Raw genomic sequence first — 24070 nt, 5'->3', positions numbered from 1 at the left:
AACCATCACTGATCTAGGGAATAACTGTTCCTGCTGACAAATGTGTCATTCACCAGATCAACCAGTTTTGAACTACAAATGACATGTGTTCAAGTCCCTATTTATTTCTGGAGACTTCCTAGATTAGTTCCTGCAGTTTTGACATACATAGAAACAGAATCTATCTATACCTTTTAAAAAGGCAACATTCTTACATCATTACATCTAATGACATGTCAAGCAAAATCATTGACATCTCACAGGATTCGATGATTTTGCAAATTTTTGTATGATTTCTTCTTTTTTTTTTTAGAGTGGAGCACAGAGCATCCAATACCTAAAAAGTTGCCGAACTTAAGTTTGGAATGCTCAGAGAAATTTAATTTATTGTTTGCATGGTTTGAGTCAAATCAACTTGAAGTGTTTATGTGGTGTAGTATGAATTCTTAAGATACTGTATTTTTTATTTCCTTGCAGAAAATATACTGCCAAATTAAGAACTGTGCTTCTTGAGTGTCTCTCAAAATGTTTCCCTGCTTGAAGGAGGAGGATGAAAGCAATGTTGCTTTAGGGTAAGTTCATGCAATCTTTAGAGTCAGGAATTTTGGATCCATATTTAACAAACAACATAAGAAAGTAATTGGGCAAAAATAACTGCCCTAGGAAAAATTTTGTAGCAGCCTTTATATAACAACCTTATCTATAATAGGTTTTTCCTGAAGTTATCTGCTTGTACAAACAATTATTTATCTGTTTTTGGGATTAGTACAACACCTGGAGTTGAGATGGGTGTCTATATCTATATTGTGATAAGCAAATAAATAAATAAGATGGACAACTAAGATTCTTGGTGGCTTCGATACAAAATCCATAAAAATTCACATGATCCTTTTTCATTTTTCAGAAATCTGGTAGAACTTCCATTTTGTTTGACCTTGGAATAGGGGAGAAAGACACCTCTATTTGAGAATTTGCATGATGTACTGCTGTAAATATATCACAGTTGTTTCATCTAACAAAGAATTTAGGAGTAAAACAAAACAAAACACCAGACTCCATTATCTAAAAGGCTCTTTTTTTTTTTTGCACATAGCATCAAGTGTTTCTTTTCATAATAGTGGGTTTGTAAATTGTAAATCTATACTTAGGAAAATATTCTTTTTTTAAAAGGCCTGATTAATTTATTTATCCTCCTTCTTCTGCTGCAGTAAGTTAGATATTCATTGTTTTATTTTGGCTTGGCAAGGGTTTTTTTTTTTTAAAAAAAAATCATAGCAGCAGCATCTTCAGTAGGCTGCACTAATAACATGATTTCCTCTCTCAGTCAGGACACAAATATGACAGCTAAAGTATTGTCAGTGAGGATGTTACATAATTATCTATGTGCTTACCTTGAATCGGTTCAGTTTTCAACAAGCTTTTTATGATGATTTCCGCTCCAGAATGAAAAAGCTTGATATGGGTTCTTAATGGATTTAACAACTATCCAGTTTAGTATTCCACAGTGCCCCTGCTACCCTGTTTTCCCCAAAATAAGACATCCCCTGATAATAAGCCCAATCGGGCTTTTGAGTGCATGGCAATAAGGCCAAGCACTTATTTCAGAGTTCAAAAAAATATAAGACAGGGTCTTATTTTCAGGGAAACATGGGTAGCAACTTAGGTAGTTCTATGCCAGGTGCAGCTAATAACGTTTTGTAAATATTAGAGAATGAAGGCACTCTTCTGAGACCAATTCATGCAGGATTTTTTGTTTAGATAGATGTTCTCTGATCCTTCCAGCAGTGCTCCCCCTCCTAAGGCACTCTTTTTTTGGCATTTTTCTCAGAGTATATTCAGAGACTGATTTTCAACCTGGGAGACCTGTTAAGAGAGCTTGAAGTTGGGAGAAAACAAGGCCATATAAACCAATGTATAAACCAAGTGTCCAGATCAGATAAATTCGCTTTAAACAAACTGAATGTGTCTTCCTTGACTCTCCTGCCTGCAGAGATTGAGGAGAGGAAGGGAGAAATCATTCTTTTCCCATTCTGATTCATCACATACTTAAGGAAATGTTAGCATTGAGTTTTTGGAACAAGCACAACACATGACTTACTACCACAACTAAGCCCAACATTTCTGTTGCTCAATAAGAGAGTTGTTAAGTGAGTTTTCCTTATTTTACGACCTTCCTTGACACAGTTGTTAAGTGAATCACTGCAGTTGTTAATTTAGTCACATGGTTGTTAAGTGAATCTGGCTTCACTGTAACTGACATAAATATATGTCAGTTACCAAGCATCTCAGAGGTGGGTTTCAGCAGGTTCTGACCAGTACTGGAGAACCGGTAGCGGAAATTTTGAGTAGTTCGGAGAACTGGTAGTAAAAATTCTGACTGGCCCCACCCCCATCTATTCTCTGCCTCCCGAGTCCCAGCTGATTGGGAGGAAATGGGGATTTTGCAGTAACCTTCTCCTGGAGTGGGGTGGAAATGGAGATTTTATAGTATCCTTCCCCTACCACTCCCAGCAACCCACTCTCACCAAGCCATGCCACGCCCACCAAGCCACACCCACAGAACCGGTAGTAAAAAAATTTGAAACCCACCACTGAAGCATCTCAATTACGATCATGTGGCCATGGGGATGCTGTGATATTAAGTGTGAAAAATGGCTAAAAGTCACTTTATTCAGTGCTGTTGTAAGTTCAGATGGTCACTAAATTTTAATTATAAGTCGAGGACAGCATCTAAAAATGAAAAAAGGAATCTGGAGCAGAGCTTTAACTAGGGCTACTGAAGATTTTTTTTTTTTTTATCCATTACCACTGTTTTGTGATGTTAGGCAGGATGCTTTATATTTCTGTTTATTTCCTTTTTTTTTAATCTTTGGCTGATAAGAATACTATATTAGATCCCACTTATCTCTCCATCTTTGCAACAGCCATGATAAGCATGATTGTGAGATAGTTGGTATAATTAAAACTCCTGCTGTGAATGCCAAATGTGAATTCATGCTCCTTTGGTGAACATCAGGGTTTCTGGCCATCTCTCTCTCTCCCTCCCTCCCTCCCTCCCTCCCTCCCTCTCTCTCTCTCTCTCTCAAATGTATCACAGCTGAAGTTCTGTCTGCAGTGCATATGTCACTCCACATTTCCAAATGCATCACCTCATGCCTTATCACACATTCTTCCCTGAAAAATGTATATCCGTGCATGCACACAGACAGACACACATTCCATTGAGATTAATATCTAAGACAATGTGGGGATTTTTTTTTTTTTTTTGCTTCAAGGATATTTCAGGCAGAAAAAGAATAATAAAATTATTTTCCAAACTCCCTTGGGAACCTGTCAAAGTTCTGAAGAATGAAGACAATATAACTGGCAGTATGTATTCAGAGAAGTCTAGGCAAACAGCAGGGCCCTTAAGCTGCTACTTAAATGGGATAAATCTGCTGCTAAGGAAATGCCTATGAATGGTTTTGCACTGATTATTGGAGGCTGTGGACTTAAGTGTTGAGTTTTTCCTCGTATCCATCTATGAATGTCAATCATTTCATTGGGAGCCTTCCCAGATTGGTTAAATGCTTGTAAAGGACCCAGGTTTGATTTTCTAACTCTATTTAAACTATGCCAGTCAGTAAGTGATAAAAGCAAGTAGATGTGTGTATGTGAACCTTTCATCCCTTTGGTTGCAGCTTCAAGCTCCTCCCTCCTTGCGCTGCAGTGTGTTTATGATACTACGTGTTAATGTAGACATAATTTTTTACGTATAAACCCTGAACCAGGGGTCAGCAACCTGCGGCTCTGGAGCCGCATGTGGCTCTTTCACCCCTCTGCTGCCGTCACTCAAAATATGCATCACAACTGGCAATGTGCGTCACCCGCCGGCACATGATTAATTGAGCTTTTCAAGCCCCGGTAGGCCAACCATGAATAATCCAAGAAAAGAAAAGTTTCAGAAGAAAACAGAACATTTAATTCAACTACGTATGCTAGTTTTGTGGCCGCTCAAGAAATAGGCACAGGAAGGGTTTTGTGGCTCCCGGTGTTTTCTTTTCTGTGGGAAATGGGTCCAAATGGCTCTTTGAGTGTTTAAGGTTGCAGACCACTGCCCTATACCAAGCAAACAAAAGTGAGATTGCATCCTTTTCTCCCTGTCAAATTCTGTTCATCTTTTTGCTTATCAGATTGAAATTGACCCTCCCTGCCCCAGAACACACACACACACACCCGGCAATCTCATCTAAACCAAAGAAGAGAAGCCTTCTTAGCAGCTCAAGGAGAGCCCTAAGAAGGAAATTGAAAATAGAGCAACTCCAACCTTCCATCCTGTATCAGCTGATGACCTCAACATTCCATCAGGTGCACTGGCAGTGACCTGCCTAGCTTCCCCAAACAGACTAGCCAATGAGATTCCTAGGATTTCCCACCTTGTAGCCCTCAACTTCTGTAAAAAATCTTTGCTTTCCCATTGTTCATCCCTCTTCATCCCAAGGATAAACTAGCTCATCTTCCCCAGCTTAGTACTCTTGAAATGGGTTGGTTAACAACTTCTATAATTCCATAACATGACCTGAATGGGGGGAAGTAGTATTTTTTAATATTACAGACAATTCTATATATATTGTAAAGTAGAAATCAGCAAATTGTAGTACTGTGATTTCCTAAGATATTTGAGTCGGCTAACAGTCTATAAAAGTATAAAATGCAGAATATAAAAAAATTAAAATCTACTGCAAGCAAATAAATCATTATTTATCCAACTCCAAAGAACCAGCTGAAAAAAATATTACAATACTAATTGTTATTTACCACTATTGTGACATATTGTATAGTTCTTGTCTACCTTCAGAATTTCAGCACAAGTGATTTAATTATACAGTGGATTTTTACAATTGTGCTGAGAAACATAGTGAATTTATTATCAACATCATATTTGGCTATATAATCTCAAATTTAATCCCACGCTGTTTGTGCATTGTCCTTATGGTAGTTATTCCAGCAGGAAGTATGGGTTGTACGGTTAGCTGCAACATATGATTTCCATGGTAATTTTTTCACATTTTCACATATTATCCCACAGGCTTATTATTGTTGCCCAGAATGAAGGCTCATGTTCAACCTGTCCTATGGAAGGACATTATTAACTTAAAGAAACAAATACCCTGGAGACAAGATTTTTCCATTGTCTTTAAATCAATAGTTTATTTTAAAACTGAGCTCATTAAATTGCTCAATTTAAAGTTGCTATTAATTTTTTTTGTTTCCATTTCTTCCACTTTTGGAATTGTTCATGGAAACAATTGCACTGAACTACGTATTATTAAGAAAGCTAAGGCAACTTGAATTATTCTACTTTCATTAGAGCTGACTCCAAGCAGAATTGTTCTTTTCTGATGACAGAAGAAAAGAGCAGGAGGGACATTTAATACGTTCTTCTATATCAACATTTTTTGGGGGGTAAAAGTTAAAGTCTACATTAATTTGTGGTGAAATTACAATATTTTTTTTAAAAAAATTAATACTTAGGAATTTTATTTTTACCGTGGAACTGATATAGTATTATACTGAAAAGGAATGGGAGGAATGGGATCTTAACTTTTCCTTTAAAATTTCCTTTGTTGTTCCCTGAGGGAGGAATTTAATGCCGAAAGTTTAGTATTGAGATTGTATCTTCACTTCTAAAATGTTTTGTTGGTCTCCTTTTACCAATGAAGCCATAGTCAGCTGAATGTATGGAGGGCTTCCAGTTGGGCAGACAAATTATGCAGCTCAGCCTCATATTACCACTGGTTTCCACACATTCAGCAGAAGGTCTGAAGGTGAATTATATCTGAATTCAAGTACCCTTCTTCCTGAGAGTCAGGTGCCTAAGAAAGTGGGATCCTAGGACTCATGGACACCTAGATTCACATTGAAGCAAATAGCGCTTCTTCAGATCTTTCAGATGAATGTATGGAATTGGGGGGAGACAGGCCAGACTGCATGCCCTGTTCTTCTTGCAGGTTGAACACCCTCTGCTTTTAGCACAATGTCTTAATACGCAGTTTAGTAATGAGTTGTGGTTCTGTCTTTGAAAGAATCTTTGACCCACAGGCCCACTGAGTTGTTCTAGGTTTTATTTATTTTAAAGGTTTATATGTCAGTTCATCTTATCTATATATATATAAAAGCAAAAACCACTCACACTTTAATCACAAAATCTCAAGAACCGTAAAGTCTACGAACTTGAAATTTGCCACATATGTTCCTCTTGGCTTCTAGGTACTCACTAAGGAAGGATTTTTCGAAATGACCATCAGAACATTAGAATTTCCTATATTATTATAACACGCTCTGATGCTAATTAGTTAAACGTTCTACTCCCCCTCCCAACTTGAAAATAACTCTGGAGAGAATGGGATAGCATAGGATAGGCTTCTATGGGGCAAGCCTCATGGAGAGAAGGGGATAGAAAGCCTGAGGGAGAGAAGGGGATAGGATAGGGGAACATTCAAGCTGTAAGTGTCGATTTAACAAGCCCAATCACATAGTTTCGTAGCAAAGCACAGGGATCCAGCTAGTATATGATAACCATGAGTGACTCTGAAGGGCACAATAAAACAATAAAAACCCATAAAATTAGCATGAGAATAAGTTCCAGTGTCTGAGATACAGCCCATGAACATTTAGTGGGCTCCAACCTTATTTTAGCCCCATGCTTCGGGGAAGACCCAAGTCATTAAAGACTTTTTGAGACAAGGGAAACAAGTCAATGTAAGACCATTGTTTCCACTTCATACTGTAGTGCTAGCTGATATAATTCTTTTGTTAATTTCATAAACCTAAATACGATGGCCTTTCTAATTTTACATTTCCAAAGGTTGTCAGGGAAAAAGAAAAGGTGTGGTGCGCATTATGAAAAAATGCACAAAAATAGCTATGAATATCAACATACCTCCCCCCCTCCCATATTAGAGGGAAATTCCTCTAGATGGTCTAAGACAGTGGTCGGCAAACGATGGCTCGCGAGCCATATGTGGCTCTTTGGCCCCTTGAATGTGGCTCTTCCACACTCGTGATGCCCTGGCCGGCTGTGGCTGAGCCAGGAGCGTGCGCACGCGCAGGGAGATCCTCCTCAAGCAAGCGCCGAAGCTCAGGAAAGGTGCGCGCAGGGTGGGCAGCAGCTTGCTTAAGGAGGGTCTCCCCACGTGTGCGCATGCTCCCGGCTCAGCCATAGAGCTCCTGTGAGAAGCAGCATGGTGGGTTAACGAGACCCCTCCCGCTCAGCCAAACGCCGGGCTCTTGCCCAGGTACGGAGGTGGAGAAAGAAGAGGCGGAATAAGGCTACCAAGAAAGCGTCTACTACAGTTACCTCTTCCGCCAAGAAGCCGAACTGTGAAACTGGAAGTTTAGCGAAGCAGATTAGAACGACGCCGCAGGAGGAACTTCCTGTCCCATCCTGTTAAGACCCTCCTAATCGAGCAGCCGCTCACCCAGCGGGTGCCTTTGCTGTGCATACAGAGTGATACATAGAGAGGGGTGAGAGAGGGGAAGAGAGGGAGAGAGACAGAGGGAGAGAGACATGGGGGGAGAGAGGGGGAGATAGGAAGAGGGGGAGAGAGACAGAATGCTTTTGTGGCTGGGTAGGCGTGGCTAGGGGGGTCATGTGACTGGGTGAGTGAGTGACATTGAGTTGGCCACGCCCACCCAGGTTTTGTGGCTCCAGTATGTTTTTTTTCTGTGGAAAATGGGTCCAAGTGGCTCTTTGAGTGCCGACCCCTAGTCTAAGATATAGGCAATATTGCTATGATTTTTGTGAGACTCTAAAAAAGACCTACCAAACCTTACCTCTTGAAGGACAGAGGCTGATACCATTAGACTAAAATAGGTTGTTCCTTTTAATGGTTTCTGTTTTTAGTAAACTCATGACTCTGTGGAGACGCAATTGGGAAAAGATAAGTAGCTGTAGGATGGAGAATGGAGAATGGAGTGCTACATACAGCCTATCAACTGTATGTTACTCACTTCTGTGTACTTTCAAGCAAACAAAATATGCAGAATCTAGTCTGTTGCAGGTAGCTTGGTGCATAAAGTGAAATTTTCTTTTTAATACAGAAAGTGGTCTTTTTAATGATATATTTCTTGTCACCGTTACTTTTAAACGGTTGCTTTGAATAAAACATACCACATGAAATAACAACCCTTGTTGTTAATGAAGTACATGCCGTGCTCTATTATGAAAGGGTACATGAGGCCTACATTTTTGTTCCTTGAGAAACGAAGCTCTCATGGCTAGTAATTTATAATACTGGAAAAAAAGAATGCAGCTTGCTGTGCAGAAGCAGAAAAATGCTAGTCAAGAAACAAAATATGTAGCTAAAACAGCAGTGAGACAGTGCAAGTTGTCTATTGGTATCTAAAAAGGAACTGCAAATTAAGAACTGTGGGTTGTTCCATTGCTATCTTCTAATTTTTATTAAAACCCACCATTGGTATATTTTAAAATGTAATTATTATTATGCTTTTGAACACATGGCATTTTGTAAAATCAACATGCAACATATTCTTAGCTTTGATTTAAATCATTTAAAAATTTATCTGTGATTAAATAGAAAGGCCTGGGTTTCTGAGTTTGATCATAATGCCATTCTTCAGTTTTACATCATATGAATTTAAGATGGCGAAGAATTCATTCAGTTTTTGCTGAAATGCAAATGTTCCTGTGTTACCAATATGTGAAACCTAGTGCCTTTGATGCAGGGTGAAATCCAGCATGTTCTGACAAGTTCTGGAGAACCGGTAGCGGAAATTTTGAGTAGTTCGGAAAACAGGCAAATACCACCTCCTGCTGGCCCCAGAGTAGGGTGGAAATGGAGATTTTGCAATAACCTTCCCCCCAGGAGTGGGGTAGAAATGTAGTATCCTTCCCCTGCCACACCCACCAAGCCACACCACACCCACCAAGCCACGCCCACAGAACCGGTAGTAAAATAATTTGGATTTTACCACTGCTTTGATGTTCTCCAAGAAGTTTCTGAACTAACATTTGACTATTTGAATACATTCTATAGAGGGCTATGGTGGGGGGAAAAGATCTCCAGAATTTGCAGTTGTTGCAACATTTTCATTAATAACCATATTTATTAGTTGAATCCTGCTAATTAATCCAAGGGACAGGGATCCTTTGATGGCTTAGCTGAAATAACTTCACTGACTTCCTATTGTTTAATTGGCTGAACAAAAAGAACAGAAATGCATACATTGGGGAAAAGTGTCTAAAAATATGGTTATAATGAAAATCTGGTTTTAGTTATTAAGGGTTTAATAGCACAATATTTTCAAGGAAAGAGGCTTAATATGAAAGAAAGCAGCATGTATATAGGTTTACAGTTGGAGTATAAATCTTTTGGGATCTGCACATTTGGGAATAGCAGAGTTGAAAGTCTATACTTTAATGACTGTGCTAGTGTTACCACCTTTGCCTTCTTTTTGACTTTATAAACGAATAAAACCTGCTATTTTTAAATTGAATTCTGTACAACCTTGTCTGAGTTTGGAAACTAATCAGTTTCCGGTCCGGTTAGCATTGGATAATGAGGCATATCAGGATATCAGACTAAGCTTGTTCGGTGAAGTAGTTAAGATGCTGAACCAGAAACTGGGAGACTGTGAATTCTAGTCCTCCGTTAGGTATGAAAACTAGCTTGTGACTTGGGCCAGTTACTGTGTCCCAGACCAAGTCATTGGACAAGGTTGTTGTGAGGAAAAATGTAAGCAAGTGTATTATATATGATTTCTTGAGTTGTACAAAATATAGCTGGGATATCATCATTGTCCAGAAAGCTGGGTCAGTTCAACTTTGTCTCCTTCTCCTTACTAGGTGTAACTCATACCAGTTCAGTAATTTCATACTGAGTAAAATTCTGAAGGGTAGGGTTATTTTTTCCTTTTGTTTTGACTAAGCTCAAATTACCATATTTCGGACACATAGCTCTCTTGAGAAATCTACAAGGCTGGAAAAGAAGGAAGGAAAGAAGAAATCGGCAGCAATGCCAATGGATATACCACTGAAAGACCTAAAAGGTCAAGTTGGGGACATCCTGGAGAACATATGTCCATGTAGTCAACACTGAGTTGTTGACATGTAATCAATCAAAAACAGAATAACCGAGTTGGAAGGGTTCTTGGAGTTCTTCTATCAGGGGTGTCAAATTGGCGGCCCGCGGGCCAGATGCGTCACACTCAGGGCAACCCAGCTCTGTGAAAGAAAAAGTCATGAAATGTCATGTGACAGCAATGTGATGCGACGAGTTTGACACTCGTGTATCTAGTCCAACCCCCTGCTCAGGCAGGAAAACCTATACCATTTCAGACAAATTCATTGATTCATCATCAATGAATTAAAGGAGCTTTTTATTATTTAATACTGGCAGCTAAGATGACAACTTGCCTGTTATTAACTCAGTATTTGTTCCCAAGATAAGTTTCATTTCTGAGTCTCCCCGTTTTCTTGACATGTTTTACAACACCAAAGAACTGTAGAAGATGAAAAGGACTCCTACCAAAACTTGGCTCCCTTTCAATATCCTTACTATATAGAGCAGCGGTTCCCAACCTTTCCACTTTGGCAGCCTCTCATGATACGGAGGGAGGGAGCATTTGAGTGGCAGGTGCACATGTGCATACATAGCTCCATTCGTGCGAGTGGAGGGCGCTTGTGGTTGTATGTGAAACTCCACTCCACTGGAACTTCGTGCATGAGCACAATGATCCGCACCTTGTGAGAGTGGAACTGCACATGTGCATGTGCCCTTGCCCATCGCTCACGCAGCCTGGTTTCAAACAGGCCGTGGCCCACTACTTGGGAACCCCTGATATAGAGATATATGCCCCTCCCCAAAGAATCATCCTAATGGGCCTCCCAAAATCTTTGGAATTGGCCTTTTGGCAATGATCTCATTCCTCCAGGTAAATATATTATATTTGGAGAGCTGATGAAATCTCCTACTGAATGGTTTTAGCAGAATGCTATTTCTAGGTCAGGGGTCAGCAGCCTGCAGCTCTGGAGCCGGATGTGGCTCTTACACCCCTCTGTGACGGCTCCAAGTCACTCAAAATATGCATCACAACCGCCAATGTGCGACACCTGCTGGCATACGGGTTATTGAGCTTTTCAACTCCTGGTAGGCCAGCCATGGATAAATCCAAGAAAATAAAAGTTTCAGAAGAAAACAGAATGTTTAATTCAACTACATATGCTAGTTTTGTGGCCGCTCAAGAAATAGTCAGGCACGGGAAGGGTTTTGTGGCTCCTGGTGTTTTCTTTTCTGAGGGAAACGGGTCCAAATGGCTCTTTGAGTGTCTAAGGTTGCAGACCCCTGTTCTAGGTCTTGTTTCCAATCTCAGTAGCAGGTAGAGAAAGATAGAGGCAAGGAGCTGGATAATAAAGCCAAGAGAAATAATGAGATGGAGCAAGCAGTTGCTGCTTTTACAACTTTTTTCACCGCCCGCTCCATCTCTTTTATTATTTCCCTTGGCTTGTTTTATAGCTTTTCAAACTTTATGATATTCTTGTTGAGGTATGGTGAAATTGTACTGATTGCGGCACAGATTTGTAAAACAGGAGGTGGGGGGAAGGCATTTTGTTACTGGCAATTTATATTTGATGTATTTCAAAGTCATTCCCAGCGTGGAGTTTGCCATTTTCTCAATAGCTCTATGCTAAGCTGACATTCTCATTGCACCAACGCCCTAGGATCATTTTTTCTGGTCCATTGGAGCTGCTTCAAATGATCTCAAATATATGTGAAGTTAGGCTTTTTGTTCATAATTTGTATCAGTTCATGATTATACAGAATCATTCTCGCATGTTAACACTTATCTCACCAGTTTGCAAAGATCCTTTTGAGATTGTGGTCTCTTTTTGTCCCTCTTCCCTCTCTAAATAATCTGTCAACAGACTTGCACAACTCACCATTCACTCCTGACTCTCAATCATTATGAACAAATTAAAACAGTCGTAAAGCACATTCTTAAAATCCCACATTTCTCACAAGAAATGATAATTATTTCAGGACTTACTCTTGTCTGTATTTAAACAATTTGATAACAACTTGAAAACTAATACATTTAGAATGAATGAGATTTCTATGAGTGACAGTGCTATAGTAATGCTACTAGCACTACTAATAGTTTTATAGTACTACCACAACTGGTGGCTGGGTCCACGTATTATACTATGTCAAATGCAGCTTGCGTATCTCAATTATGTGGACAGGTTATAACTTAACCATTGTGCTTGATTTACATCAGGATGTTAACATCCAGGAGAAGAGCCGTGGTGACACAGTGGTTAGAAAGAATTATTGTAGGCTAACTCATTGCCGACTGCCAGGAGTTCGAACCTGATTGGCTCATGGTTGATTCAGCCTTCCGAGGATGGTAAAATAAGGGCCCAGATTGTTGGGGACAACATGCTGACTCTGTAAATCATTTAGAGATGGCCTGTAAAGCACTATGAAGCGGTATGTAAGTCTAAACGCTAGTGCTAGTGCTATTCAAGGTCCCTTACCACTCTGTTGTTCTGTTTGTCTGTTTAATCATGATTAGGAAGCTAGTTAAGTGAGCTTATACTTTATTTTCTTCGACAAATTTCACAAGCACTCCTCTAAGCAGCTGTTCTTTCCCCACTGTCACTGTCGTATAAACCTGCTATGCTCACAATATTGCACAATAGTATGTAGTGAACTATTTCATTCATTTACCCATACTCATGGGTTACTGGGATTCTAAAATATCTCCCCAAAGCTATTAATTAATTGATTAATATTAAAATAACACATTAATAATTGACTTGTATGCCGCCCAACTTCAGTTAGTGAGCTGCAACTTGCCTTGCAGAGGTTATACCGATTCTTCTTTAAGAAACCTGTATATTTCTGAACTTTCTGCTTGAAGTGGAAAAGAACGAAACTTTGATTTTGGGTTTTACTGATTAGATTGATAGATATTTAGAGAAATGACTTGTTCATATTATTATGAAAAAAGAAAAAGTTGTGATTTGATGTTAATGCCTTATTTTGCTGCAGCAGAGAGAGTCGGAAGTCAATGTTTCTTTTTCTTTTTTTCTTATCTTCCTCACTTCTCTTCCTCCTCTTCCTCCCCACCGTTTTCCTATTTACTTTTGTATTTTGTATCTTATTTTATTTTATAACTAAAAAAAAAAGAGTTAAACCTTAAAAAAAAGAAAAAGAACCTGAATATTTAATAATTTGGTATAATTTGGTACTTCTGCCACCGATAACCTCCCACTGGCCAATACGCTCCTACAGAGAGGGTCTCCTCAGGGTGCCATCGGTCAAGCAATGTCGACTGGCGATCCTCAGGGGAAGAGCCTTCTCTGTGGGTGCATCCGCCCTCTGGAACGAGCTACCCCCAGGGATACGACTGATCCTGGACCTCCGTACTTTCCGCCGGGCTCTGAAGACTTTCTTGTTTCAGCGAGCCAGGCTGGTTTAAGATTTTGATTGATTAATTTTATGGGTAAGGGGTTTTAAAATTGGAAAGCCAAATTGGATTTAATTATTTTTTAAACTATTTTAATTTTCATATTGTAGGTATTTCGCCCTGAGTCATTCGGGAGAAGGGCGGTTTAAAAATTTAATAAATAAATAAATTAAATAAATAAATAAATTTAATAAATTTGAAGGAATTTACCCAAACTAACTATATTATAATTGACTACATACATCCTCAGCAGTGGTGGGTTTCTATTGGTTCACCCCGTTTCGGGAAAACCGGTAGCAGCGACGGCGGAAGGCTCCACCCATCCACCCTAGCGTCATCATGGATGCTCTGTGCATGCTCAGAAGGTTCTGCGCATTCGCAGAAGCATCATGCGCGCGCTCACCGTCCCGAACCGGTAGCGAAAATAAGTCAAAACCACTCAGCCCCCTCTTTTTTAAAAAAACACTTTCATTGCCCACTTTCCAGTTATTTTACACCATATTTCATCTTATAAATAGCTTAAAATATTCTGTTCGAAGCTGGGTTTTAATAATGTAGAAAGTTTTGCATCAAAAACAGTTATCAAAACACATTGAGATTATGTAGTAGCTGGATGTATTTTTTTTGTGTACTAAAAAGATCATTTATTTTATTGACTGATAAAATAACTGTTAAGGATATTGTTGTGTTAACCAACCAGCAGAACGTAGAGCACAGGGAAACGGTGCTGAGAGCGATGAATAAAATACATACGAACTGGTTTATCAAAGTTTTTACTTTATAGTGAAAAACAATCTCATAGTCTTTAATCAATCCAAGTCTTTGCCAGTCAAATCAGTCCAGTGATACAAAAGTCTTCTTACCATACAAAACAGCAGTAGATAATAAATATGCTGCACATTCACACTATATATGAAATATCAGGTCTCGACCAATTGCTGATATATGATAGACTTCCTATTAGGGATTGATAGATCTTACAAAATCCAGGACTTTGGATTTCTCCATGTTGAAAATCCTGTGCCATAGGCATTTTAACTGGCTTACATAGCTCCATACTATAGCGTTTCAACATCTGACTTATCTTGCTAGACTGAGACAGTTTATATCCTCTAGCTGTTTGAACAATATCAAGGCCCAAATAATGTCTAATATGACCTAAATTCCTGATCTTGAATTTATCTTGCAACTTTTTAATAATCTCCATTGCTTCTTTATCAGTTTTGGTTACTATTGCTATATCATCGGTAAATAATAGCAAAAATGATATTAAACCATCATTCTCTCTTTTAAAGAGACATTTGTCTGCTACACCTTCCTGAAATCCAATATTATTAAGCTCTTTAATTATACACTGGTTCCATTCAAACTCTGATTGTCTTAAACCATAAAGGCTTCTTTTTAATTTCCAACAATCAGTTTGATTATTTGTTTTAACTCCTAATGGCTTTCTCATAGAAATGGTATGTCGTAATGGAGCATGCAAGTATGCTGTCTCCACATCTATATGGTTAATTATATACTTATTCTTTGCAGCCCACACTAGCATTGTTCTTCTTTTTTTTATTGAAAAAGTTTTTCAAATACAAATTTCCCCCCCCTTTCCCCCCCTCCTCCCTAACCCCCCCTCCCCCTCCCCTCCCCCCGTGGCTTCTCCAAAATAAAATCCAAATTCATAACAGATTATATAATACTTTACCATCCCTTTGCTCCACCCCCCTTTCTTTCTAATAATATTATTATATCCCCCTTATACTATACATTTCAAAATAACATTCAACTGTAACATTATATAATAACTCCTAATTTAGCATAATAATATTATTATATCCCCCAGTTTAACAATTTCTACTCATAATCTACCCTTTTCCTCCTCCTCCATACATATATCTCTTAATTCAAATCTTTTATATATATTAGTATAACATTTCAAAGCAACCTTCAACTATAAAACTATATAATAAATCCTAATTTGACATTTATTCAACTCATAGTCTGCCCATTTCCTCAACCCCCATACGTATATCTCTTAACTCAAATCTTTTACATGTATTCATATCTAAACATAATATCCCTTTTCTTAAACTAAACAATCAATAAGCTAACCTGTCTCCACCCACTTTCCTACAGGACTACCATACATAATAATTTTTAATATCTTTATTCTTCTGCCCACACCACTAAGAAGTATTCCCTTATATAAATAAAATCCTCAAATGACTTTAAGCTTGTAATCCATATGATATCTTCTGTAATGTCTTTCAGCTGGATTGTTAACTCCATCACCCATGTTAGGGTAACATCACATCCTAATTCCAACAGTATGTTCGGTATCTTCACTTACCATCTGCCCCCATCAATAGTAGATGTCTTCATATATAAAAAAACCACCCGAGTGACTTTATATTTGTATTCCATATAGTGTCTATTGTAATGTCTTTCATCTAAATTATTAATTCCAACCACCGTAATAGGGTAACAACCAGATCTTCTGCGTGCCCCAATCCCATAACTCTCTTGCCTTGTAGCTCAGCATAAACGTAATACATTTATCAAAGAATCCAAAATAGATAATTCCAATCCATTCAGTTTAAGGCCATTTTCACATCCCAAAAGTACAGCACTGCAGAGGTCTGTCACTCTCCTCAAGACAATATAAACCAATACTTTGCCTCAGCTATATTTTCATGTATTCAATCATCTCTTAGATAACTGGCATTACACTGTTGTTTAGTCTAAAAGTTTTTATTTTTGTAAGACCTGCTTCTTCTTTTCTTGACTTTTTGTGGGTTAGATCTCCACCCTGGTTTCCTTTCTGTAAGTTGTATATCAACTGTTTGGTTTCCATGCTGATCCATAACTTGATCTTGTTGGTTTTGCTTTTGTGGCGTAGATCTCCATTCTGGTTTCTTTTCTATGAGTTGTATATCAACTGATTGATTTCCATGCTGGTCTGTTACTTGATAAGTCATCACATTAGAATCCAAAGCCGCCTCTCTTGTATTTATAAATAGTCCAGCTGAGACCTCTGAAGGAGAATCCAGAAGCGGCTCATCTACAAAGACCTCTGTAACTTGTTGTTTTTCCATTACTTCCACCTCCATCTGCTTATCCTGAATTTCTATCTCTTGTTGATTTTGCTTTTCTTTATTCCACTCATATATTATACATGGAGATGTTGAACCCATTTTGAGAATCTTATAGTAAAATTCTTCCGCTTTTTCAACAGTATTTAGTTGATATCTTTCTCCTTGATATCTCAATATTATACCAACTGGAGCATCCCACCTGAATGAGATGTTTTGTTTCTTTAGCTCAGTCACCAAAAATCCAAATTTCTTTCTGTCTTTTAACATCTTGGGCGGCAACTCTTTATATATCCAGATCTTTCTTCCATTCAGTTGTAGAGTAGAATTAAAGGATTTTTGCACAATATCATTTCTTATTCCTTTATCTGTAAAGTAAATCACCACATCTCTAGGCAATTGCCTTTGCTTTGCAATCCAAGAATTTACTCTATAGGCCTTGTCAATCTTACAAGATACCTCCTCAGGATGAAACTTTAAAATCCCAGCCAGAACTTCAGCAGATATTTTTCTTAAATCATCTCTATTATATTCCTGTAACCCTCTCATTCTAACCGCAAATTCCGTGAGCCTGTATTGCATCATTGTAACTTCTTTTTCAATCCCTTGCTTTATATCTTCTGCATTGTAAGTCTCATGACCAGCTTCCTTTTTAGACTTTACTTCTAAACTATTATCTTGAATATTTATCAAATCATTTTCAATTCTTTGTATTTTATTGTCCAAATTATAAATCTTATCATCAACTTCCTCCATTTTAGACTCTAATAACTTGATATTTGTATCCATCTTTATAACAATTTCTGAAAAAGCATTAGTCACTGTTACAATCTTTCGTTGCAAATTATCATACTTGTTGTATCAATTCTTTAATTTCCTGCCTAAATTTTTCCAAATTCTGGTTCACAATCTCGTCATGTCTTGCCATTTCCTCCAAAACAAATTCTTTTAGGTTAAAACCATTTTTCTGAGTCTGCAAGTTCGAAACTTGTTCGCATAGTTTGTAAATGGGGGAAACCGCCCCCCGCTGCTTGTTTGTCTGGCTTTGTTAGTTTAGATGCCATCCTGCCACACAGACAAACTCTTTTTAAAGAAAATGACTTCTCTCCAGACAATATCAATATCAAATCTCCAAGAAGAAAGAAACATAAAGTAGAAATTTTTCTTTTCAATTCTAGCCAGCGCTATTATTTCTGCTACTTTGTAGCTTGTTAAACTATTCAGGTGGAAGGACTTTCATTTCAGCTTTCTTCTTCTCAAGCCTCAGCTAGTTGCCATTTTAAACTTTTTTTCCTTTGCTTTTAAAATCGCTTATAAAATTGTTAGAAATACTTGCGATTTAGGGTCCAGAGTCCAGATCTCATCCTCTTTGTTTAAACAATCTGTTAGTTCTCAGTAAATGGCTTGGTCCTGTCGCCTAGCTCTGCAAAAAGCAGAGTTCTCCCGAAGCCCGGAGCAGCGGCGAGGAAAAGAGGAAGCCTCATCCTGCTTCGTCCCCAAGAGTAAAACAAAAACTCTGGGGACTTCGCAGAGGGCTCTACCTGCCCTCGCCTGCTCTGTCTCACATTTCCTTAAGGAAATGGAGTTTTTCGAACCGCCTTTCAGATGTAAAGGCGGCTCTTTACGAGCGACGGGGCTGGTCTCAAAGGACCGTCTGACGGCGATGGAAGCCAAACCTGGAACCCACACTAGCATTGTTCTTAACGTGCTAGCTCTTAAACTCGGAGCAAACACCTCATCAAAATCTTTTTCAGTTTGAGCAAAACCTTGAACTACAAGGCGAGCTTTATGGGTTACAGTCCCATCTATACCTTTCTTTAATTTTTACACCCATCTACAACCAATCAATTTCTCTCCAGGTGGTAATTTAATATTTTCATAAACTCCTAATTCAGTTAATGAGCTGATTTCTTTACTCATTGCCTCCTTCCATGCATTCTGCTCCTTTTCAGGATACATCCTGATGTCCTCATAATTTGAAGGTTCTATGTTAACCTGACAAACTATGGTTGCTTTATATCTATCAGATGGATGTCTTTCCCTATTAGATCTCCTAGGCAATACAGGACTCATTGCAGGTATCTCCTCCCCTAAACCTACTTCCTGTTCTTCATCCTTAATAGAGACCTCTACATTGTCTATATCCTCATCAGGGGTATCGTTAAATATTTGATTCTCAATACTAACATTATCGTCATCCTGTCTGTAATCTGCACACTCAAGTTTCTCCCATCTTTCGTGCTCCAGAAATTTTGCATTTGCACTACAATAAACACTAGTAGTTCCTGGTGCCCAAAATCTAAAGGACCAATGATTTGAGTCATAACCAACAAAAAACATTTTTCTGGCTCTCTGTTGTTCCTTCCTCCTCACATTAGATGGAATATGTACCCAAGCATGGGCTCCAAATGTGTGCAAGTAACTAAGGTTTGGTTTCCTCCCATGCCATAATGTAAATGGTATTTCACCCGTAGATGAATGTACAATGTTATTTAGTAAATGGTTAGCACACATAACAGCCTCAACCCCATAAGGTTTCAGGCAAACCAGAATCTGCCAACATTGTTCTAGTCATGGCTTGTAATGTTTGACCCCTTCTTTCAACATAAGCGTTGTGTTGTGGTCTATACGGTGCAGACCATTTATGCTGTATTCCTGCCTCTTGCAAGAATTTCTCTAACCTTTGGTTAGTGAATTCCGTGCCATTATCAGTTACTAAGCACATTACTTTAAACTTCTGTTTCCTTTTTACAAATCGCAGCCAGTTAGTTATATGCTGGAATGTTTCACATTTTGTTTTCATTAGATAACAGAAACCGTATCTAGAGTAATGGTCTACTATGCTTAGGATATAGCAGGCTCCTCCTATGCTGGTTTTTTTTAGGTCCAATCAAATCTACAAACACTACCTCTAATGGCTTTTTGGTTTTAAAACCATTGATATGATTTGCTGGGGTTACCCTGCTTTTTTGCTGACTACAGGTGTTATAATTCAAATACTTACTACATGCTTGTAGTTTTATCCCTTCAGATAACTGAACTGTTTTCTTTAACGTCCTGAAATTTATATGCCCTAGTCTCCGATGCAACAGATGAATACATTCATCATGTGGTTTATCATTCCTATAAACTGACTTAGAATTAGCCACTAATGCTGGGTTCTCACGTAAAATGAATAAATCATTTTCTAATATTGCAGTAACAACATTGCCATCTTTCTCAATTATACACTTATCATTTTTAAATGTTATTGTAAACCCAACTTGCACTAAAGATTTAACAGATAGCAAATTAAATTTTAATCCAGGAATGTATAACATTGGCAACGGTTCATTACTAAATGACCAACGTGCAACACCCTCTCCAGCTACCTTAACCTTCCAACCATTGGCTAATTTAACATGTTGGTTACTCTTTTTCAATTCCACAAAATTTTTTCTATTCCTAGTAATAGATTAAGAAGCACCACTATCAACACCCTCAATTGATCCCTTTCTTGTCTTCTTCTGGACTCTTCCAATAACCTACTGGTTATGCCAGTCAATGTGAGTTCATCTCTGGTCAAAACCTCCAGTGAAGAAACATAGTCATCATAACTATTGTCCAAAGAAGAAAGGATTATATAAACTTGTTGTAGTTCCGAGAAAACAAGTTCCTTTTCATGCAGCTCCTGGAAAATTCTGGTCATGGATTCCAAATGAGCCATCATATCTCCTCCTTTAAGAAGATGTTGTTTAAACAATTTCTGTGTGAGATATATATGAGCACCCACACTGTTACGAACATATAGTCTCTTCAACTTGGTCCAACACCTAGCAGCAGATTCCTCGCCATGAATATGGACAAGCTGCTGGTCATTCAGTGTCAGTCCAATTATGCAAAGAGCTCGTTCATTGTCTCTGTTAAACTTGGGCAATTTCTTCGCATCTTCATCGTCATCAGGATCCTAAGCTATTACATCTGGTGGATTATTTACTACGTCCCACAGTCCTTCTCTACGCAAAAGTAGATTACATTTGGTAGACCAGGATACATAGTTTGTTCCATCCAACCGGGTTATCATGGAGATATTCGATACTTGCTCTTGTGCCATCTTCACTTGGATTATATATCACAAACACAGTTTTCTGTATTATTCACATTAACTCTCAGTTCACTATATAGCTCTGTGTAGCTCTGAACAATCCTTGTTAGTTCTGGTTGGTTCTAGGCACATAACCAATGTTAAGGATATTGTTGTGTTAACCAACCAGCAGAGCGTAGAGCACAGGGAAACGGTGCTGAGAGCGATGAATAAAATACATACAAACTGGTTTATCAAAGTTTTTACTTTATAGTGAAAAACAATCTCATAGTTTTTAATCAATCCAAGTCTTTTTCAGTCAAATCAGTCCAGTGATACAAAAGTCTTCTTACTATACAAAACAGCAGTAGGTAATAAATAGCAACACATTCATGCTGGTAACAGATCACGATGGTAGCATATCCATCCATGATGATAGCATCTCTACACACGATGGTAACATATCATCAATGACTACATTTCAGCTCCCTTCTTAAATACAGTTACAACAGAGCTTATCCAATTAGGATACAATGACTCAGCATTACAATGACTCAGCATTACAATGATTCAGCAGTACCTCTTAAAGTCATATAATACATATTCATGTTAAAGTCATAGAACACATATATTGCCCATATATTGCCTGGACAACCTGTTAGGCATACACCATATCCTAACAATAACATTTCTAATTAATCAAACAAATACTAAATAAATAAACAATAAATAAATACTAAATAAATAAACAAATATCTTAGCTATGTAGCATGGGAAAAGTCTGGGCAAAGCTGCATAATCGGATTTCTTTAAAAAAGCAAAGGAGAGAAAACGTGCGTACAAAACAAACTCGGGTGCCAAATTAGCATTATTTCTAAAAATATTTCAGCAAAGGCTATCTTAATGAATGTAGAAGAAATAGTGTCAGTTGCGATTAAAAAATATTTGATACAAAAGTGTTGGGCAATTTCATTTGTAGGAAGAAATGCGCCTTTATTAGTTGCTTTAAATATTATGCTTTTCACTTCAACCATTGAAATGTTGGGGTTTTATTCCCTTGACTTTCTGGAGAACTTCCAAATGCTTCAAAACTGCATATTTCAGCAAATCCTGCCAGCAGACTCAGTGGTAAAAGGAACACTGGATATGATAGTTCAGCCGTAACCTGGGGAATCCTTCTTGGATTGGTTTCAGTAGGCTACTATTGTTTAGGTCTGCTAACATCTTTAGGAGAGGTAACTTGTAAAGCAGGAGTCCCCAATCCCCAGTCCGTGGACCAGCATCGGTCCGCATCATGCCAGAAACCGGTCTGTGCAAACAAGCGAAGCCCCATGGAGGGGATTCAGGCAGCACACAAAACCATGCACCCTCGACTTCCGGGTTGGCTCCGCAGCACCATTGACGGTCTTTTTAGACCGCCGCCCCCGTGATTCCGTTGAGCCGTTCTGACAGCGTTAATCAGCTGTCAAACGGCTTGAAAATCTCCCCTTCGGGAAAAGAAGGGGAGGAGAGCAGGTGGGTGAGGGTAGAGCTCCCTGAAAACCCCTGGATTAACTCCAGGGGTTAGGAGGGTGAGAGCTCCCCGTTCAGCCCACTGAAGCTCCGGATCCGGGGGGACTCTGTTTTTTACAGAGCTAGGTGTTGCGTCCAATTTCTGCTGTCAAACAGAAGATTAAATGATTTCAAAAAAGCAGGCGGAACAGAAGCAGGAGGACAAGCTTTTTGCAAGTATAACACTTAACTCCGGGGATACAATGTTTCTAATTGGATTTTCTGAGCTGGAAGTTAAGATGGCGTTTCTTTGTTGCGATTTTAAAAGGGAAAGTTAGAAAAAGTTTTTGCTAATAGACTCGTGCTCAGAGACTGGCTTTAAGTTGCTGGAATAGACTTTGAAGAGCTGTTTGGGAAAAGATTGTTTATAAAGAAATTGCTGAATGCTGCTCAAAAGGATGGCTCTGACTTTATGATTTTATGGTTGTGGGAAGAAAGAAAATTTCTTTAAAATAAAATGGCTTCTAAGAAAGGAGATCTTGAAAGTGCTGGATGCTATTTGGAGGTGTCAGAAACGAAACAGTTGTCTGATTTACAGAGTTGTAAGTATTTTGATGCAGAACTTACAGAATTTATAAAAGAAGCCATGAATAATCATACTGCAGCTATAAGTAACCAAATAGCAATTCTTAAAGGGATAACAACAGAAATGACTGAGGAAATCAAAACAACTACGGAGCATGATGACAACTCAGGAGATATTGCAGCAGAGAGGGTGGAAGAATTTTCTCAAGAATTTTCGAGCTTACTCTCTGCTCTTTTCGGAAAAATTGATAGAATCCTTCAAAATTATGACTTGGTTTGGAAAAAAGTAGTAAATGACCAGACTTTCGAAGTTTCAGAAGATGAAGGAGACTTGTCAGTGGCATCTATACATTTAATAGAAAAGCAACAATTGAACTTTTCTTCACAAACTCTTGACAAACTTTGGTTTTACAGACGAAGGAATGAACTGATTTATATAAGCATGAAGAGGCGATTTGGGGGCTCTAAATCAGAGGAAACTTTTTTAAAAAGGGGACAATTTTTGCAGTTATATCAACCTCAAATTAAAATGAAAAACCTCCTCAAAATAGAAGTAGGAGGGATGCAGAAAGATTGGAAAAAATATAAAAAGAAAGCAAGAATGGAAGATTAACCTTTTCTTTTGGCTTTGTAGTTGTTCTACTCATGGTTAAAAATGATTATGTTGTAGGTATTATAACTACTGAGGGGGGAAAAGTATAAAGTTAAATATTGATTTTTAAATATGATGTATTAATGGTTGATTAATCCTTTTTGGTTTTTTAGTTTATGTATTAATGGTTAATTATGTTGTTGATTATCTTTTAAATTTTAAAAATTGGAGGGAGGAATAATGAAGGGGGAAATTTAGAAACTTAAAAAATGTAGAAATTTAATTAGTGAATATCTAAGGTTTATTTTTTGTTATGAGATTTCAAAATAAGAAACCAAGAATGGAAGATTAATTTTTTTTTTTTTTTGGCTTTGCAGTTGTTCTATTCATGGTTTAAATTGATTATGTTTTAGGTGTTATAACTCTTGAGGGGGAAAAAGTATAAAGTTGAATATTGATCTTTAAATATGATGTATTAATGGTTGATTAATCTTTTTTGGTTTTCTAGTTAATGTACTAATGGTTAATTATAAAAATGTAGAAATTTAATTAGTGAATATCTAAGGTTTATTTTTTGTTATGAGATTTTAAAATATCTGAACTTTGAGAAAAATAGGAGGGGGAAAAATGTTTTTAGGTTTGAATGTTTAAGATTTGTTAATGGTTTTAAAATTCTTAGAGTTATTGGATTACATGTTACTTTGTGTTTATATAAAGGGAGGTTGATGAAATTGTAAAAGGGGAGTTAAGGGGTCTTGGGAGTTATTAAATCTTGTAGTTAGCTAGTTTATTTTAGCGAAT

The 24070-nt window shown here is 38.0% G+C and overlaps 1 protein-coding gene across 1 annotated transcript in view; it reads left to right on the top strand.

The window, feature by feature from the left end:
- LINGO2 (leucine rich repeat and Ig domain containing 2) overlaps positions 1–24070 on the top strand; it is an 810496-nt gene that overhangs the window by 173872 nt on the left and 612554 nt on the right. Inside the window, exon 2 of the mRNA XM_060690421.2 lies at positions 457–551. The gene's annotated coding sequence lies outside the window, so the exon portion shown is untranslated. The remainder of the gene's footprint in view (positions 1–456; positions 552–24070) is intronic.

The sequence above is a fragment of the Pantherophis guttatus genome, chromosome 2, assembly GCF_059756535.1.
Source record: "Pantherophis guttatus breed Tessera chromosome 2, ASM5975653v1, whole genome shotgun sequence".
Lineage (NCBI taxonomy): Eukaryota > Metazoa > Chordata > Lepidosauria > Squamata > Colubridae > Pantherophis > Pantherophis guttatus.
Note: the sequence above shows the minus strand (reverse complement) of the source record. Positions and strands in the feature narration are given on the sequence as shown.